Consider the following 10516-nt stretch of genomic DNA (forward strand, 5'->3'; position numbering starts at 1 on the left):
ATGTCAAAAAATGTTCGGAAAGAGATGCTGTAAGTTAGATTTTGTATTGCGCGCCTTTTTCCGAGTACTGTAGTGCTTCTTTCCGCCGCTAATACCGACGCTTGGCGCTGCGAGAGCTCACCCAGCATTGGAGGCTCAGCAACGTGTCGAGGAGGAGGAGGAAGAAGAAGAAACGCCTGTCGCTCATAGATAAAGCCATCGCACTCTTCGAGACCCAAATATTGAACGCTGCACAAAGGTTGCAAATCAATTGAACGATGCCATACAGTGCTACCGCATCATTTATGATGAAAAAAGAAGAAAACTGTGCAATCGTAGTTAGATCGCTTCTTTCGGCCAGTTTCTAGTAAATCCTCCAAGGAAGATACTCATCAACCCTCATCTTCTTCTCCGCGACCCTCAACTTCTTCCTACATTGAAGTTACGGAGGAGGAAGTAACTTTTGAAGCCCATTCCAGCGACGACGAAGAACCTCTCATGATATAAAACCCTCCTCCTCCTCCATCAAATCCTTAAGCATCGAGTACATCTTCCAAAAGTAAGTTAAACTTCATTTTATTTATCTTATTACGTACATGTACATACTGTGTGTGTCTCTCGCTCTCTCTCTCTAACATACGTAGTACAGTACTGTACGTATTCTCTTTAAACATAAATTATAATACAAAATATAGCACTGAAGCAACTTACGAACAAATTCACCTTACGAACGATCGCTCGGAACGTAACTCGTTCGTAAGTTGGGGAGCGTCTGTACTCTGTGTTTGTGTTGGCTTACATAAGTTACATCACAATCTTTCTTAAAGGGGAAGTCACCCTTCCCCCACCAAAAAAAAAATATGTTCTATGTAGCCCCACTAGTCTAAATATGATATTCTGGTTAACATTGCGCTAGTGGAATATGAGTTAAGCAGTAATCCAGCAGTATTAATCTCAGAAGGCGGCCATTTTGCCACTTTATGTCGAGTGAAAATGACATCACAATTGCTCAGGTCTCAGATAGCAACCAATCACAGCTTAGCTTCAGAAACCAGGTGAGATGTGGTCGTTGCCTGAGCCCCGAGAAACTGTGATGTCATCTTCAGTGACAGCAAGTAGCAAAATGGCCACCCCCCTGAGATGGATAAAAACGACAGAATTTTGCTGCGTAACTCATATTCCACTAATGTAATATTATTGTCATGTCACGTATAACGAATTGTTGTCAAGAAATGTTTAAGGTTGACTTCCCCTTTAAGTAGCTTCGAATAATACAACAACAACAAAACTAGGGTTTTTGAGTGACAGCAGGCTTGTTTCCTACACAATAAAACTGTCTGTTGGTTATTTCTGAAGCCTGCGGAGGAAGTGCTACTCCCCACAGGACGGGGAGGCGATTCAATGAGACGCCACCCAGTCCATACACACACACACACACACACGAACAACCATCTTTGTAAGGGTGCACCCAGCTAGAAAAATCCCGCAACCACAAACCTAGACTCACTGTTACCATCAAACTGCCATCAGGATGTAATTGCCCAATACAGTTTGAGTGTCTGTATTATTTTTTATTTATAGTTGTTGACATACTTATGATGGTAGCAGCAGAATGAATTGTGAAGTCTACAAAAGCATTTTGTCTGGCAATTTACAGAAAAAAATATGCTAATTATTACGGAGAAGCTTGGTTAATGACCGTAAACACACTGCCAACATAAAGTCTTCATCAGGGGGGTAAAAATAGAAGGTCAAGCCAATCACCAGACCTTAACCCAAAAGAACATGCAGAACAGGAGACTGAAGGGAAAACACCCCTGAAGCAAGCAAGAACTGAAAGGGGCTGCAGTAAAGGCCTGGAAAGTCATTTCAAATGACGATTGCAACAGTCTGGGGATGTCAGTGGGTTGCAGGCTTGCAGTACTTTTGCTCACTTGAAAAAAAAAAAAAAAACAACCTTCCTGTTCTTTTGGAGGGGACTGTAAAATAGCGTATAAGAATATTGCATCCATGAAAAAATGCCAGAAGAATTTTATATCAAAGTTTTCCCCCCTAGGTTTGGGAGTGGTCAGATAGTGACATGGGCCCACCACTCACACCATGTAGCTCCGCCCCTGATAGCGGACAATGGGAGTGTTATTTCGGTGGAGCCAGATTGTAAGGTGATGGCGTAACGTGTGACTCTTTAGAGGAGAGCCAGATGACTTTGCAGGTTAACCATCATGTTGTTTGAACAGCAAATTGATCGAGCAAGTGGGAGTGGCACCGGACAAAGGCCACCTGACGGGATTCCTGGCACTGCACTCAAATAATTGTCACATAAAAGCAAACGCGTTTCATCGAAATAGTCGCACACAAACTTGCTGGACCAACAGTGAAAAGACAACAAAACGTTTCCTTTTTTTTCCCCCAATTAGTTGGGGCTGCCAGGACCACTGGGATCAATTTAGTCTTCAGTGTCAGTTGCCTCTCATGTTGCTCTTGTCCTGCTTGGTAGCTTGTGACACCAGCATGAAAACAACCAGCCGACACGGATGAGCACCTATGCTGGTTTATTCTGTTTTGTTTTTGTTTTTTTAAGCAGGGACAACAAACACGTGTTTATACTGTAATCACTCAGGATGATCTTTTACAGGCATCTGATAATTCCGCTTTTGTTGACTTATGTGTATAAGGCGTATTTTTTTTTACAGGCCAATATACAAATCACTGCAAGAATCCTTGCATCTCTAAAATCATCACTTTTTCCAGGAAAATGAAAGAAAAAAACAGCATGTTTGTTAGGACATTGACAGCAAACCATTTTCAACACTTTATATACTTTGTCAAACAAAATAAACAGACATAGATTTCCAACCACATTGATGACATTTTGTGTAGATATATTTTTATCACAGGGTTGCTACGATAAGACAAGTTAAATTTGAGACTTTTTAAAGATTTTTAATGTCATTGAAAATCAAATTCCCAAAGTTCCCAATAATGTCCCATGTTGTCCAAATTTGCTGAAGTCCATAAAGGACGTACGTGAATCTTCTCTTTAGAGTCCCCCTGACAAAAACCATATAAATTTGTATTTTTTAGAATATTAATTATACTATTTATGTTTATAAAATGTATATTTATATACTTAAACTAAACTAAATTAAATTAGATATATAAAATAATAATTAAATTAAAACTTCATTTGTTGTCAACACATTTTTGTCGCTTTGTAGTCACAGCTTCCTTCAGTGAAACCAAATAAATGTTTAATCATCTCAACTTACTATTTACATGTCCACAACAAATTGGTGGATTGCTAGTTTTACAATTAGAAATCAAGGATAACAGTTTGTTCAATTATTGTTCAAATTGCTGTAAAATGTGTCAATTAGAAATTTTGGTACAGATTTAGCAAGGATCATGGATGTTGTCGATTTGCTTTTATGAGCCACATAAAATGATGCGGTGGACACCTGTGATTAACAATACATTTGAATTCCAATAAAGGTCTTGTTATTTTTAGATTTGTGCCTTTAACTCATTCACTGCCATTGACGGCTATAGACGTCAAAAATTCATTTGAACTTTTTCTATTAGTTTAACATTTTTTCCCCACTTTTGTTAACGAGTATGAAAACCTAGATTTTTTTTTAAATTATTGTACATTTAGAACAGATGTAAAATTTGTGATTAATCATGAGTTAACTAGTGAAGTCATGCGATTAATTATGATTAAAAAATGTAATCGCCTGACGCCCCTAATTTTTAATAATTGTTTCTCTTTTTTAAAAAAAGAAAAGATTATTAAAAATTAGGGCCGTCATTTTTCCCCCTAATTAATCGCATGACTTCACTAGTTAACTCACAATTAACCGCGAGAAACATTATAAAATTCCTTTCTTACTTACTTGCCCATATTAAAGTTTTTACATACAATCAAATATTTATAATTTAGCCAAAACTAATTAAAGCTTTCTTGGTTCAATATTGCCCTGAATTAGGCGCATTATGCTGCTAACAAAAGAACATAATATTCTTGCCACAGACAATTGATGATTAGTGTGATTGGTGTCGCCACAAAACAAAACCTAGAAACACACACACACACACCTTGCCGGTCTTCCTCCAGGCTACCTGACAACCATTTATGACCCCTTAAAATTTTTTAATCTTTACAGCCCTTTTAAAGAGGTGCATATTGCGAGTCAAATTATATTTAATAAATTAGCCTACTGCTTTGAGGATTGTGTTATGCTTGTTTGGTTATGTTTATAAACATGATTGTTCTCCTGAGATAGACAAATTTGAGTCACCTTCTGTTGTGACACATTTACGCTTTAGTCATCTGTCAGTTCTATAATTTGGCTGAAAATTATCTCATGTTTATACATAAAATTTTATTGTGTGTTTATGATCAAATAAGTGGAACATGCTGACACATTCTAATCGTTGCTCAACACTGCAAATGGGTCCTTCATCTCAGCTCTTATTTTCTATAACTACGTCACACACAAAGTGTGACAAAGGAGGTGTTGTTTTGATTGTCGTTGACTGCCCACACTGTAAAAAATGCAGATATGCACTCCACTCTCCCTTTCTGTATTTCTAAACATCTTACGTCAATCTTCATGAATGACAAGGCTGTTTTGTAACCAATAGACAAACCCACTTTTTCACTATTCTGAGAAGAATGTTTCTACTTCTTGCGTGATGCAAGAAGGGCTTCTGTGGAATTTGTGGGGATTATGCTTGATTAATCATGTCTTGAAGCAACTGAGACTAAGAGGATTTAACGGCAACCGCTGTTGGATCAGTCTCGGCTTGTTTGCTTTCCAAAGACGACCAACATGGTGTCAGCTACACCTTCGCCAAAGGTAAATCCTCCAGGAAGTATCATTTGTATCAATGCAACACTGGCATGGAGTAGTTCAGAATATCCACGGAGATGCTAAAAATTAATTTGTAATCTACTTATTTTTCTTTCTTTTTTTTTCTCAATTAATTCTGTCATTTGTGTGGAATCGATAGTTGTTTAAAAGTGTCGATTTTTGTGAAATAGGAATTAGGCAGGAAAAGCCACCTGTTTTAACACATCTGGGGGGGGGGGGCATTTTAACCCTTTGCAGTTCCTCAATGCTCAGATAATGACCAATCACAGCTCATCTGTTTTCTGGGTTTGGTCATGTGACCTTGGCAAGCGAATCTGCGATTGGTCATTACCTGAGCCCTGAGCAGCTGTGATGTCATTTTCAGTCGACAACAAGTGGCAAAATGGCCGCCCCCTGAGATGGATAAAAGAGGGTGGATTTTTCTGCTTCCTTTTTCATATTTCACAAACGCAATATTAACCAGAATGCTGTTTAGACTAATGGGGGCGCATAGAAAATTATTGTATAAAATGGCTGAATGGTGTGCACTATTATGCTGCAACCAGCAGAGGCACTGTTTTTTATTTATTTTATCAAGTAAAACCAATGCAAAAGACAGAAGAAGAACAACATCGTACTTTGAATTTGAAGTCAAAGATTAACAATAGGCACAGTGAAGGAGTGGCAGGGAGATTCCAAAATAGGGTTAGAAAGGAGGCGTGTGCGCCTTTGTGACGATGCCAAACATCCTCTCCAGCAACATTCAAAATGAAGATGGCGTCATAATGATTTGAATGAGATGGTGGCCTCCCTCATGCCACTATACACGTTCACCAGGAATGTTTGGTTTAGGCAAGTTTAGTGACCATAAAGGGAGTGTAATATTCCTAAACGTAACTAAACACATCACCTGCCATTCAGTGTACTCACAGTCATTCATTTTAGAACACAGACTCAACAACAAACATTTTAAGACGTTGCATATGATACACATTTGACAAAATACATTATCTGTAGCGAACATAAAGAAAAGGTTAATAAAACTTTGTTGCTATTCTTCTTGTGCTTGTTTTTTATTCTGGTTTAGATAGACATTTTAAAACCTGCAAACCACCAGCTGGCATAGGTTCCAGCACCCCCGCGGCGACCCTTGTGAGGAATAAGCGATTCCGAAAATGGATGGATGAAATTCTACAGACCAAGTAGCTTAGCACTTAACGACATAAAACATTAGCATTTCATCAAGTTATTTACAACGTAGTATTTACTTTGACTCAATTGGCTGTCATCCATCTCAGATAAGGCTTCCATTCCTGCAGCGCCGTTTTGATAATACAAAATAATAATAAAAATAGCTACATCTGTGGATTTGTTTGGGGTCTGTAAGTCCTCCATCTTGTAGCACAATGCAAACATGTCAAATCAAAACAGTAGTGTGTATGCAGATTGATGGACTGGTGGACTCGTTTCGCGGGCGTGTTAGGAGTGCGATTCATGTCTTGTCTGCATACATTATGCAAATTCACTGTGTGAACGCCCGCGCTCCTGGTTGGTGGACTGTTTTCACGCTCGTTCCTGATTGGCTGCTTTCCTCGGCTTCCTCGTGCGTCAGTTTTGAATGTGCTGTTTATAAACAGAAATGCGTACATGGAGTTATTATTTCCTCTCATGTCGCCAGAGTAGCGAGGTCGGAAGAGGTAATAGAAATATTTGGGGGAACACTCCTCGACCTCCTCATTTCATTGAGAAGTCTACCGAAAATGACGTCACGTCATCGCCGTTCGTGATGAACCGTCTGCAGGGGCTGAGTTTCTACTATCGCCACACATGTCAACTTTATGCTTCATGTTTCACGTTGATTAAATTTAAGACAGATTTAAAAAAAAAATAACACGGTTACTCAAAACAACTTTGTATATGTTTATTGATGTGTCGGCAGTCTCCCTTCCAAGCACCCTCTCCCGTCCGTGCAGAGCGCACATCAGGCTTTTGAAGACGTATGAATCAGGTCGGGTGTGAAAAAAATCTGAATTGAGCTGCAGTGTGAACGCAGCCATAGACTGTAAACAAACAAAGGTTTAAACGAAGATGTTATAAACCACCAAGTAATTGCAGGTTGTTGAACAGACACTATAATTAGTGTTTTAATCTGCAAGTTGAAGTGCTGTCTCTCACATGCACACCTTCAGTCAAACTTACATCAGCTGACTGGAATCTATTATCTGTGACATTTTAGGGTTGGGCAATACACATTGTACATTAGCATTCCTTCATTTGCATATGGGCAGAGACTCTGTAAGGGGGAGAAAAGTGATGATAATGATTTCTTATTCCAGAGGGACCAAACTAATAATCGCAAAACTCAAAGATCCGAACTGGACACTTTTCATATACAGGAGCCTACTCTAATGGTACATGTTGTTGCCATTGAATTAATTGTACTGCTAAAATTGTACTGAGCAACAACTGTCTCAATATAATACCGAGACGAGGTTTATTGTGTATTTGTAACCAAAAATCTTCCATATTTCTGATTACATCTTCAGGATTTGCCTTTCTCCAGTTTGCATATTTGCGCAGGTTGGGTGCTGTTAAGCGCTGCTGCGTCACAAGAGGCAGGCAGAAGAAAAGAATGTGGCTGTGGAGGTTTAGATGGCTGATAAGTGAGCAGATTGTCCTTTACAGAGCAAGCAAGCATACAGTGGTTACTTAAAGTGAGGTTCAAAAAACATCCAGGTGTACATTTTGGAGAAAGATTTTACTGAAAAAATGTGCACCACAGAAAAGTACATTGGAAGTTTTTTTGTTTTGTTTTGTTTTTTTACACATTTTTGTCTAGGTTAGTTAGTAGCCTACAATATGGTTTAAGTGCAATCAATATAAAGAACAGAATATACACCATATTCAATCAAAAATAATAAAAATAATAATAATACAAAACTAAATTAGTGGAATAAGTAAATAGTTCTGGTTGTGACTTCATGATAATATTGTAAAACTTATTGTTATTGAGGGACACTTACCGAATTAGGTTTTAAGGTTATGGTTGGGTTCACATTGGTACATTAAGGGAGCAAATGTTCTGTATGTAAACACTGATATTTGGCACATAAAAAAATGCTGCTACATTTGTTTATCATTTTCAAACTAGAGATAGTTTTGAATGGATGTTAAAAAAAAATGGGGCAAACTATTGCGGGCCGCATAAAATGACGAGGAGTTCCAAATCTGGAACACGGGCCTCAAGTTTGACACCTGTTGTTGAACCCAAATCCAGAAAAAAAAAAGTGATGATTTGTATTTATTTATTTATTTTATTTATTTATTTATAAAACACAATTAGGAATCATGCATAAAGCCACTTGTTATCTCAAATCCTTTTAAACGTTCTGTGTACTTTGGAGTGCGGGTACATTGCGTTCCGTCTGAGTCATATTTGACACAGAAACCCATTAGGAATGGCGGCGCTTCATCCTGCTCCGCAAGCCTTCCCTTCATCTCATTCTCCGCAGGTAATGCTCCACTTGTCGCGCTGACTGAGCGCCATGATCCCATGCGGATGCATGTTTACACTTGAAAGGCTCCTATACTCACATGTAGGCATAACTGTAAACCATCTGAGACATAGCAAGTGTGTGATCATCACGCACAGAGCTGGGATGACAGATGCTATCATGTACATCACGGTATGTGTGTTTGCACAACAAGCACTTCCAAAGTAGGCATATAATGATAAAATCTTACCTTTGACACTATTGCGATGTCATTTCTAATTTAAATTCATCAGTGCAAATTTTACTTACTAATTTTACTACCAATTGTCATTTCATTGCGCTTTGCCATTGCAAATGTGAAGAATAATTGATTGCTTTGAATTCATTTGAATAAAATTTATTGATAAAGGCTACTTTTGCCATTATCCCATGGAGGGAGGCCTCAGAGAAAGTGGGCGTGCGTTTAGTCCTCAGAGGCGGTGCGGTTATGACGCAATGACGTCAAACTGTGCCAACAGCTCGTTTTCTCAGGTTGGGAGGGGCTTGTGCTTGGAGTGCGGAATAACCTTAGAATTTCTCATACAGGGGCGAATGGAGGAAAACACAACGTTGATCATGTTTTTGGTGAGGAATTAGCATTTTAACATGGCTAAAAGCTCCAAAAAGTTTATTTTTCATGTTGCAGTCCCTTTAAGAGGGGAAAAAAATAAGCGTTTGTGTGCACAATCTTTGCGACAGTTATCTGAGTGTCCGTCTGCCTGCCGCAGCTCATCACAGATTTTCTTATTATTATCAATATGGTTCTTAAAAATGCGGCCTGTAGTGTACACAGCACACTAATTGAGACTGAATCAACATGACGACATTTGTGTTTATATGAAAATATACTCGGATGAGCAACTGCTGACCTCTAAAATTCATGCAATGATTAGAATTGTAACCGTGACAGAAAAGAGAAACAAAACTATGATGAATCTAAATATATGTCAACGCGTGTTGATTATCTTCCTGCTGAAATGGCCCCAAAATCAACCAGTGCTTTATCACACGATGGTTATCTCATGTTATAAAGGGCAGAGGATTATAAAGATTCAGTCAATGAGCTGATAACATCTTCAGCAGGTGCACAGTGGAACTAAAACAGTTACCTTAATGTGTTAAAAGTGTGGCTGTTTGAAGTCGTTAAAATGATTTTTCCCGGGCAACCTACTTTTGCTCTCGTAATAATTTAGTTTTAACTACGATAATAAAAACTAAAAAAAAGTTTCGCAATTCTGTATTTATGGCTTCGATGAATGTTTGCAGTAGCAAATGTGCCTGTTATTTGAAATGGGGGACACTAAAGCAAAAGTGATTTTGATATGATTTACTCGTTCATCATTCTATTGAACTTGTGACAAGAAAAACTGCGACATGTAAAACTGTTTGCGAATATGTTTGCAACCTTTTACTAACTCAAAATTCACAATGTTCACAAGCATAAGAAGAAGAAGCATGTAGAAAATGGAGGGATGGACATATCAAAGGGATGGCAAGTGGTTAAGCATAACAACTTTATAGTTTAGTGGTTGGAGGTTCAAATCCTAGCTCCAACCTTCCTGTATGCTTTTGAATGTTCTCTTCAGGCTCAAGTTTCCTCCAATATTCAAAAAAACATGCAAGTTATATTAATTGAAGAAATCTCAGGGGTCACCAACTTTTTTGAAGCTAAGAGCTTCTTGGGTCGTGACTGACCAGTTTGAAACACACTTTTGAATTAGTACATTTGATCGAATGATTACTGTTATTATTATACTGTAGGTTATGTGTGAATGAGTTGTCACAATAATTAGGAAAAAGATACTGCACTATTTCTGTAAATATCTAGCAATGTAAACATTTCCAATTGCGTTGCATTGCGGAAATAACAGAAATGCCCGGATGTTTGAAACTGTCAATAAATGGGTGGATGGACAACTACGTACGTAGGATGTGCAGTAATGCATACTCGCCATGGGTCTCAACAACATTTAAAAAACAAACAAATATATGACTTAATAATACATTAAAAGCAGAGCTAAATTTCCCATAAATCGTTTTATTGAATAAAGACAACAGCGCGCACACTGCGTGTGTGTGACAAGCGCACACAGTCGAGTGGACCACCCCGCCCCGGTCCCGCCCAGCGGGCCGACCCCACGGAGAAAACAG

The sequence above is a fragment of the Vanacampus margaritifer genome, chromosome 7 (genome assembly GCF_051991255.1).
Source record: "Vanacampus margaritifer isolate UIUO_Vmar chromosome 7, RoL_Vmar_1.0, whole genome shotgun sequence".
Classification (NCBI taxonomy): domain Eukaryota; kingdom Metazoa; phylum Chordata; class Actinopteri; order Syngnathiformes; family Syngnathidae; genus Vanacampus; species Vanacampus margaritifer.